Source organism: Echinops telfairi, unplaced genomic scaffold (assembly GCF_000313985.2).
Source record: "Echinops telfairi isolate 266 unplaced genomic scaffold, ASM31398v2 ScPeMD7_4225;HRSCAF=4972, whole genome shotgun sequence".
Classification (NCBI taxonomy): Eukaryota; Metazoa; Chordata; class Mammalia; order Afrosoricida; family Tenrecidae; genus Echinops; species Echinops telfairi.
In genome coordinates this window covers 23,484,125-23,493,690 of record NW_022108124.1, presented here as the reverse complement: position 1 = coordinate 23,493,690, position 9,566 = coordinate 23,484,125, and positions in this window count along the sequence as shown.

The following is a 9,566-nucleotide window of genomic DNA, read 5'->3' as shown; positions in this document are numbered from 1 at the left end:
GGGCGCCCAAACTGTCGGACCAGCTTCTCAATCTTCAATTATCTTCCAAAGCCTGGGCGTGGCAGTGGGCCCTTCCCAGATCTGGGACAAGCTTCCGCTCCCTCCACGTGGCTTGACTCGCAGCAGGTGACCGCTGAGTAATAACTGTGGCCATCCCTGCGGGTGCGCAGCCAGACCCTCCGCTAGAGGGCACGACAGCGAGATGGCCCAGCCAGGAAGGCTGGTAAGACACTGCAGCCAACAGCCACACTGGGCTAGAAAGGATGACTCGTGGTAAGATAAACAGACGCCAAGTTCAGGGATGCCCCCATCTCCAAGTGACAAGAACATTGAGATTATCATTATGGTTAGATATTGCTTGCCACAACATATTTCTGGTAAGACCATCTCTGAGCCAGAACACATCTGGGTCATTTCCCCCACACCAAGACCTCTTTTGAGCTTTCAAACGTTGAGATACTCACTATTCAATGAATGCTGTTATTACATTAAAGTGGTTGGCTAACCGTTTAAATATAGTAGCAATATTTATTAACTGTGATGCAGGCTGAACATGCAGAAAATCAGTCTATAGATTGATTAAGTCCCATAAAATATAAGCAGATTTATGTTGCATATGTTCCCATTTCAAGTTACTGAGAACAGTAGGTGTTTAGCACAGGCACACACACACACACACAAACACAATTACTCAGTTTGCATTCAACATTAAGTATTAAGTTTTGCTGGCCACCCTGGACTTTTCTGGAAAAGTCTTGGATAATACATACTGTTTCAAATAAAATAAAGAGTAACATACAGGGGTTAAAAGGTGGGAGAAATGAAAACAAAAGCAAATTGAAAACTTTTAACATCTGGAAAAATGGATTGTTCGTGCCAAGTTTTACCCTAAGCTTCTCAGGAACTGGTGTGCTGGAATATTTTTATTGGTGTTTTGAAGGTTTGCACTTTAAGAAGCAATTAAGACAATTTGTTATAAAATTGATATTTGACCAGATAAAATTTAAATATGTCTTTTCAAACCAGAAAAAAAGCTATTCATTCACAAAAACCCTAGTCACTTTTAATAACAAGCTTATAAGGCACACGTGTCAATTCAGTTGTATGTTTCCTTGGAACTGCGTATTTATTTATTATATGAGAAAAGAAGAGAAAAAATTATTTCAGCTTGAGGCTGCTACTGGAGATTTCTGAACAAGTTGATTATGCAAGCCCTACCCAAATCTCAAAACTCTAATCTCCATATTCAAATCATTCAACCCAGAGTAGAAATTTTGGCCTTGATCACTAATGAGATTGAAAAGTGATTGTAGAGTCTGCTGGGATGCCGATGTGTGCTTGTGCTTGGGCCAAGTGATCAGGGTGTGTGATTGATGGCTTATATTGTTGAGGAATCTAAAATGCAAAATAAGGAAACTTGACCAGTAATGTGACAGACTCTCAGGTGTCACCTTCAGGCTAAGCAAGTCACATACAAAAACTCACATGGGCACAAACCCAAGTGAAAGGTGAGGGGCTTTCTTCTTCATTTCCCCCTCCATTTTACATATGCCCTCAGAGTTCCAAAGAGATTAAAAGCCCATGTCTAGATAACTGCAAAGTTAGAAGATGAGATAGCCTGAAGTGTGTGGCCCACCTTCCTGTCTTCCAGTAGAACTAAAAGAGAAGTCTCTGAGGTCTCTTGACAGGCAGGTGGAGAGGAAGCATGAAGTAACCTTGGTAACCACTCCTCAGGTTCTGGAAATCAAATCTTCCCATCCACTTAGAATAAAGCCTAAAGACAGAGATGGACAGTCAGCCCCCCAACCCCTCACACATACTCACACACATACACCCCAGGAGCACAAACAATAAACCTGTTCAGAGTGACCAGCCCTTTAGCCAACTGAGGCCCAGTTTACCCCAATTCTAAGCACCTTTAACCTCATTAAAATGACCACTGAGATTCAGAACTTATTAAGACTGCCTTTCTTCCTCCCTTCAGCTCCCTCATAGAGTCTTAACCCTGGATATGATTTGGTCAACCGCTGCCTGAGAAGCTAACTTTCCTCAAATTAAAGTCTTAACTTCTAAAATGTCTTCTTGTTTGGGAAGTTTGTATTTGTTTGTTTGTTTAATAAAACTATACCCCTCTATCCCGCTTCATTGTGCTCCTAACCTTCTGTTGTCTGTGGGACGTGTTGTGTCTTTGTGCAGTATAAAGTGCATCACTCTGGGCCGCTGATGCTTTGCTAAAGGACCTCAACCCTTGCTCCCCCATCAGCATCATCAGTCTTACCTGGAAGCTTGTCAAAAATGTACATTCTGAGACTACATCTCCCTTGATCTACCGAATCAGAAACTATGGGGTATACTCCAGCCATCTGATTTTATTGTTGTTGCTTGCTGTTTGTTTTGTTTGCTCTGTCCTGTTTTAAGCAGGCTCTCTGGATAATTCTAAGGCTGCTTAAGTTAGACACCACCCAGTTAAAAGACGCCCCCTTACTGCTGATGGGAATCTCACCCTTAGAAGGTTGTGTCTTTAGAATACCCAGTTGGTAGAAGCAGCATCAAAACGGTCCCTTAGCGGAGGCTAAAGTGGGTCCCTTCAGAGTCCCGATTTTCCACTTGCTTCCCCCTGCGCTCCAGGGCGCTGGAGAACAACTGGGTTCCCAGCTCCAGTTTGCTGGGATTGCAGGGCTTCTAGGGTGGTGGAAGTCCAGAGGTCTAGAGGGAAGATTGCAGCTCTGAATATGAAAGGGAGTTATGGAGGCATGCAGGAGGGGCCAGGGACGAAGAAACTGGTCCCCAAACCAGGGATCCACCTGGGAGCTTACCTGCAAGGCAGGGGGAAGGGGAAGGGACACTTTAAGTGTGCTTGTGGTGCTTGGGGGTGTGGGGATGCCGAATGGTAGGTGTGTAAGGAGTGTGGGAGTGAGGAGGGGAGAGGTGAGGCGGTGTTTGTGTATGTGGCACAAGGCGTCAGGGACTATGGGACAGGGATCAGAGAAGGCCATAGGGGAGAGGGACTAGGGGGACACAGGTGCTGGGGGGGGGGTTGCTGTGAGAGGGATGAGTGGGTGGAAGGGGTGGGAGAGATAGGGGAGGTTTGTGGGGATTTGAGGGAGCAAAGAGTGGAGGAAGGGTTGGGGGAACTGAAGAGTCTCCGTGGGAGAAGTTGAGGTGGGGGGCAGTGGAGGGAGCAGCAACCCAGCAGTTCAGGGGCACCGCCCTGGAAAGGCGGGAGATGCAAAGGTCATAAGGACCCTGATCAGTTTATAGTTCATGAGGCCGCTGAGGCAGGTGTCCGGAAAGCCGGTTTCCTAACTTCTTGCTCCCCACCAGCCTCCTTTCAGATAAATCATGGATGAGCCCCCAGCCCCTCTTCTCACTCCCCTCGCTTCCCCTGTGGGAATCCACTTCTGCCTGCCACTGATTAGCACCGGTGCTAGGCGGCTTCACCCCGTTGGCAAATTAAAGGGCCTCTGAAATGTCAGGTGAGAACGAGGTACACCTCTCAGGTGTGGAAAATTTCCTACAGCCATTGTCCCCCCCCTCCCCCTCCTGTCCTTACTGCCTCCTCTCCTCCTCACTCCTTTGAATGCACCAGAGAGAGAGGGGGAGAGAAAGAGAGAGAGAGACAGAGACAGAGAGAGAAATAACATAGGGACCCAGACATTTCCAAGAGAGAAGATTTTTCCAGGAATGCCCATAGGAACACTTCCATTTATTGAGACTGTCAATCTCACTTTCTGGTCTTAGGTTGGGACCCTTCCATGTGCCTTCGGAACCCCCACCATGCATTCTCAACTCCCCCCCCACACACACACACACACACACACCCTCCCTGAACTCCCTCTCCCAGGAGCCAGGAATTGGAGCCTGGGGACAACGATTAGAAAATGAAAATGGAGGGACAATTTATTTGGTCGGAGATGGAATCAAAACAGAGGTGAGGAGCCCTTCTGCCGCTGCCCCCAGAAAACCATCCACCAGGGACAGGCGGATCTGTGCAGGCTCCCTGCGGCTCACAAACACAACCACAGCCCGGAAGTGGCCATCTGGGCTCTTCCAACCTCAGTTCAGGAATGAGAGATAATTTCAGGCATGCACCCTACACCGTCTCTAACTTGTCATGCACAGACCAGAGTGGAAATTAGCAACAAGTAAAGTTGAGGAAGGTTAGGACGTTATAAAATGTATCTACATGAATGAGAGGGAAAGACTTACCTTTGAGGGGCGTAATGGGACTAAGGTCTCCATCACACCGAGGTCCTGACACCTAACCTTAAAGTTTTACTTTAATTTCAAGCAGAGTAAACTGTAAGATTTCACCATCCTGGTAACGGTCATATTGTAATCAACTCGGTACGAAATTAATTATATAGAGGTTCATATACCATCATCTAAAAGATTTTACCATGGCACAGAATGTCAATCCAAACACAGTATCTCAATTGAGTGTTAAGTCCACAGCAAATGAATTGTCAGCAGCGACAATCTCTATCTATAAGAACAAAACGCTTCCTTTAATTTTTCAAATATACTTATTATTTTGCACTTTTACATTTTTGTTCCAAAAATACTATCTTACTATATTTATTTTACTAAGTTTATTTATAGAAAACCATTTTTCAACATTAATAAATTTATGGCTGTTCTTTGGAATAAGAGTAGTTTTGCCAATTATACCATATATTCATTTAGATTAAAATAATTACTACATGTCCTCTTGAACCCTTCTAGTGGAAACCACTTACAGATTCTACACTATAAATGCTTAATTCTATGTGTGCTTTGGGCTGGAAATATGCACAAATTCTAGATGTCTGTCAGCAATAGACCAAATCGATCATTTCTGATCTTTAATGTGATCTGCTAAATTGAATAACTGAATGAATGATTGGACTAAATAGTTGAATTGTAAATGCTGAGGATAGATGCTTAATATGTTTTCTGTAATTGGCAGATAGCTCTTCTAGATATGTAATTTAGTTAAAGTTTATCTATTTCCGATTAAGCCTATTTGGGTAATTCTCAAATCCCCGAACTGGTTTTTTATAAATAACAATTAGACCTAAACTAAAGTCCATTGTATTGGCTATCATGATTGTGAGTTCTAGGTCCCCTTTCTCCCATGAGTCTAAACAACTTCATCCACCACAAGGACAGTTGCAGGGAAGCAAAAGTTAGAATATATTTCGGACTACCTTTCTGCAGGACACAGTGGATTACTCCAAAGAACAGAGCCCTGAAAGGCAGGGCGGGGGCGAGTACCTGGAATCTTTTTTTACCTTTAAATTGCACCATTTTCAAAAACCATTTTAGGTGACTCTGAGTTTAATAATATGGGCAGATTCACTCCAAGAACTCAAGTGTGATTTCTTTCCATATCTATCTGCCTACATCTCTAAATCGAAAGTCAAAGCACACAAACTGCCATTCAGCTTGCTCCCCATCTGCCTTAAATAACTACTCTGCACTGCTTCCTACCTGCCGCAGTGTCAATGAAACAATGCAGATGGATTTAGCATTTGATTTGTTAGTCAAAAGAATTTTAATATTATTTGAAAATGAAGGGATTTGCCTTTATTTTCTTTTTTATATTACTTCCGTTTACTCCTGTTGCAAATCACTTCAAATTGCTGTTCTCTGTCAGACCATTGAGCTAGACTTTATCTTCTTTTCATTTGCATTCTGCTTGGTAGCTTTTACCTTCCTGGTACTTTGATGCTTCACTTAAATTTGTTCGGAGGATGGGCTCCTGTTAACCAGATTTCCCCACAGCCTAAGTAGCCCACCAGAGACAAGGTCAATTCGGCCCAGAGATCAAGAGGATGGTGACCCTCTCCCCTCCACCTGAAGATGGTTCTGGGAAGCCGGAAGGGACATACTTTGCCATCATTTGGTAGAAATCATAGAGCTCTCAGACATTCAAACATGTACCATCAGGTTCCGGCGGCTGGAGTTGATGCACTCAGACGTGAATCAGGCAGTAAACATACCTCTCCCCCAAAGGCCCTGAAGGAATTTGGCAAATGCTCCTCTTTTTCAGAAGCTGCCCTCCCTGTGCCTTATCTGTTCCAGCAACGTGGTGAGGCTTTGCCATCTCGCTGATAATGGGAGGAATGTGGAAAAGTCAAACTCCGGCTGGACATCGCAGCTGAGGGAAGTTCATCTTTGCCTACGTCAAAGTTCAGGCACAGGCAGCCCAGTCTTCTGAATGAGATCAGATTTCCAATGTGTGGCTCAGAAGAAAGGTTTTGATGAATTTGGGTTTGTGGGAGGTTTTTTTGGTTTTGTTTTTGTTTTTACAAGATGTATTTATCTGCTTGCTATACTATCTGGTTTTACTGGAGGAAATGTTCCAGCCATAAAGCTCAGGAATCCGGAAAACTTCCACAGTTGCACAGTCCCCAGGGCTCAGAGAGCTCTTGCCTGGCCTTGGCTCTCCAAGCTCAATAAAGCCTCAAGGATCTTTGGGGTCATTATTCCAATCTGCCTGTTGCCAGTTGTTCTGGACCACCCCCACCCCCCACCCCACTTCCTTCACCTACTCTCCTCTTTGTGCAGAAGTCACTTGCTAGGCACCGACGCCGATTTAATCAAACAAAAATCTATCGATTCCTCGAACACAAAGTTTCCTAAACCCCCAGTTTTGTGCCCTGGTCATCTGATATACTTGTCTGATTTTTTTTTCCCCAAAAGAAAAGAAAAGCCCACGAGATGTACATCCTACATCTAAATAGTCTCCTATTTAACCAGCAACTAGCAATCATCCGACATTAATTTATACGCTTTGTACAAATACCTAAGCTATTTGAAAGGCTGCTCTGGGTCGTGTGTGGCAGGGACCATCTATCTGGTGAATGGGCAGTGTCACACGGTAGCACGCTCCCTTGTCAAGGCTGATTGGGTTTTAGGCAAACATTTGCGCAAACATAAAGGCAAGGTCAAGGACTGTTCAGCCCCAGTGTGTGCTAATTCACCTAGCGAACCAATGGGGCAAAAGTGGCATTTCATCTGCTCGCCCGCCAGACTCAGGCGCCTGCTAATGAAGGCGATCGGCTCTCCTCTGCACCCTCGGCCATTCCTCTCTGCTCCCCGCTCCATCTCGCCTGCCTTCCCTGGCCGCGAGATGGACGTCACAACATCTGAGTCGGCTCTGCCCAACCTCTGGCACACACGTGTTCATCCTACGGTCCTGGATAAAGAATAGTGAAGAAGAAAGACTAAAATCTGGCTTGGGGAAGACGCTTGCAGCTCGCTAGGGAGTGTGTCCATGAACGACCGCTCCGCCACCGGCGCCTGAGTATCCACAACATGAAACACACTGCAGACCCGCGATAGTATTCAAATCGCAGAGCCCAATCGCAGAGCTTCGGGTTTGTGGCCGCCTAGGGCTTTTCAGGACACATCTCCAGCGGACGCCTGTGGCCATGTGTGTGTGTGCGCGCGCGCGCGAGCGAGCGCGCTGGGGCCACCTTGCCTACAATTCCGCGAACGCAGGCACTAGTGATCCACACACCCACACCCACAAACGGTCCCCACCGTCCTCCACAGAGCACGCCCAGTGATTTCCCCAGACCCACACACGAGGCCGAGTAGACGTCAACTCCAGCAACTCCGAAGTGGCACTTTTTTTAAAATTAGGGTCAAATTAACAGGCGCGGTCCAACCCGCAGGGTTGACTTTGCAGCTATAAGCCTCTGCAGAGAACCAATGGCTGAGTTTTTCCAAAGCGTCCATTTAAGGGAAGTTGCGGGGTTTTTTTCTTGGTCCCCTCCCTCCTGATAAACCCGAAGGTCGCAGCTGTGCGTGTCCACAGCAAAACACTTTACACGTCCAAGTTCCTCCCCAGGACGCCAGGAGCCCGGGGCTCAGCTGCAGAGCGCCGCCTGGGGCGAGAGAGCCCGCCGACTTGTTGCCTCTGAGCCCCGATTTCCCGCTCCCCCAAACCCATCCACTGACAGCGAGCCGGCCTCTGAGACTCTGAAGTCAGAGCCCTGGGACAAAGCTCTTCCCGAGGGAAAGCCCCGCCAACCTAGAGGGAAGTCTCCAGAGTCGCCATCTCTTCTCCAGAGGGATCCTGGAGCTCGTGCTCATCTCTAACCACAGCCGGAAAACTCCCCAAAGTGCATTTGCAGAGCGCTCCGAAGCCAAAGAGAAAACAGAAGAAAATAGAACTTACCCCGACCTGCCACAATACTACATTTTGAGCGTCCTGTTAACACTTTGAGTCTTCCTTTAATGCTGCAGGCTTTTTTCCTCTTTCCAGCAACCAACTCAAACTAGCTGAGTTAAAACAAAAAAACAAAAACAAAACAAATAAAACTTTTTTCAAAACGCTTTCTACTATCTTCCCAACTAGAATCTGTCTCCAATACTTCTTGCTTCTTTCTAAGGACAATTCTTTAAACATCACCTGGGCAGCTTCACAAGGTTTAAAGTTTGTGTGGTTTGTGTGAGAGAAAGTGTGTGTGTGTGTGTGTGTGTGTGTGTGTGTGTGCATATGAGGGGTTAGTTGCTTTAAAAAGACATCAGTAGTTCTTCAGAGTACTAAAAGTGTGGCCCCTATCTTTGGCTGTGGGGTTTTTAACTTGCACCTCTCATTTCGGTTTCACTTTTTTCGAGCTGAGAAAAGCTGGTAGCTTACTTCGGGGGACTGCTCGTTATTCATTTGTTTTCGGCGGCTCAGAGGCACAAAAGCGGATCCGCGGCGTTATGAAAAATGGCCTGGGAGCGGAGAATGTCACAGTGGTCGGCGTATTATTTTAGCCTTCTTAAAAAAAACCTCAGGGAAAGTTTGCTTTTGATGAATTCAATAAAAGCGAAGCTGCAACGGAAGAGATTTTCAGCTAAAATCATACAGCATGGGGCAGAGCTTTAAAATAGCCAGATGGCCAAAGGTAGAGCGACCCTCTCAGTTTCAAAACCCAGATCTAGACTACGACAGCTGAGCTTCTTGAAGCTTATTTAATCCTGCGTGTGTCTTTTTTTTTTCGTCCCCCAATTGATCCCCGTCCCCCCTTTTTTTCCCACCTCCGTTCTGGCCTTCTACCCCAAACGTTGTTTTTGTGAAAACCCTGCCTTGGGATCAAGGAAACTTTCCAAGGGGATTCCAGGGTGAGCAATCGGGACCACGGAGTTTCTATCCGTTCTAGGTTCAAACCGTGTGGCTCTGTTTGGTGCCCCCAAGCTTCTGAGTAGAAATACAAACTTGTTGATGCTTCCCCACCCCTGCCCGCCGCCAACCACCATAAATCCCCTAAACTGTGGTTCATCCCTGGCTCCACATCTTGCGACCCCCTTCCAAAGAACGGGACCCACAGCTCCTGGTAAACGTGTCTGCACACCTAGCCCATGGCGTTCTTAGGGGCCAAGGAAGCACAGATTGGGGCAGCGACCTGGCTGCCTTCTGCTCAAAGTTCGAAACTGGGGGAAAGGTGAAAATCCTTTTCCATTGAAATTGTCCCCAGTGTCCCATACGGGGCACAGAAATCAATGCTGGGTCAAGAGTAAAAGTAATGGCTTCTCAGGGGCTAATTGGGGTGACTTGTCTGGGGAGGGTGCCCTTCCTAGGATGC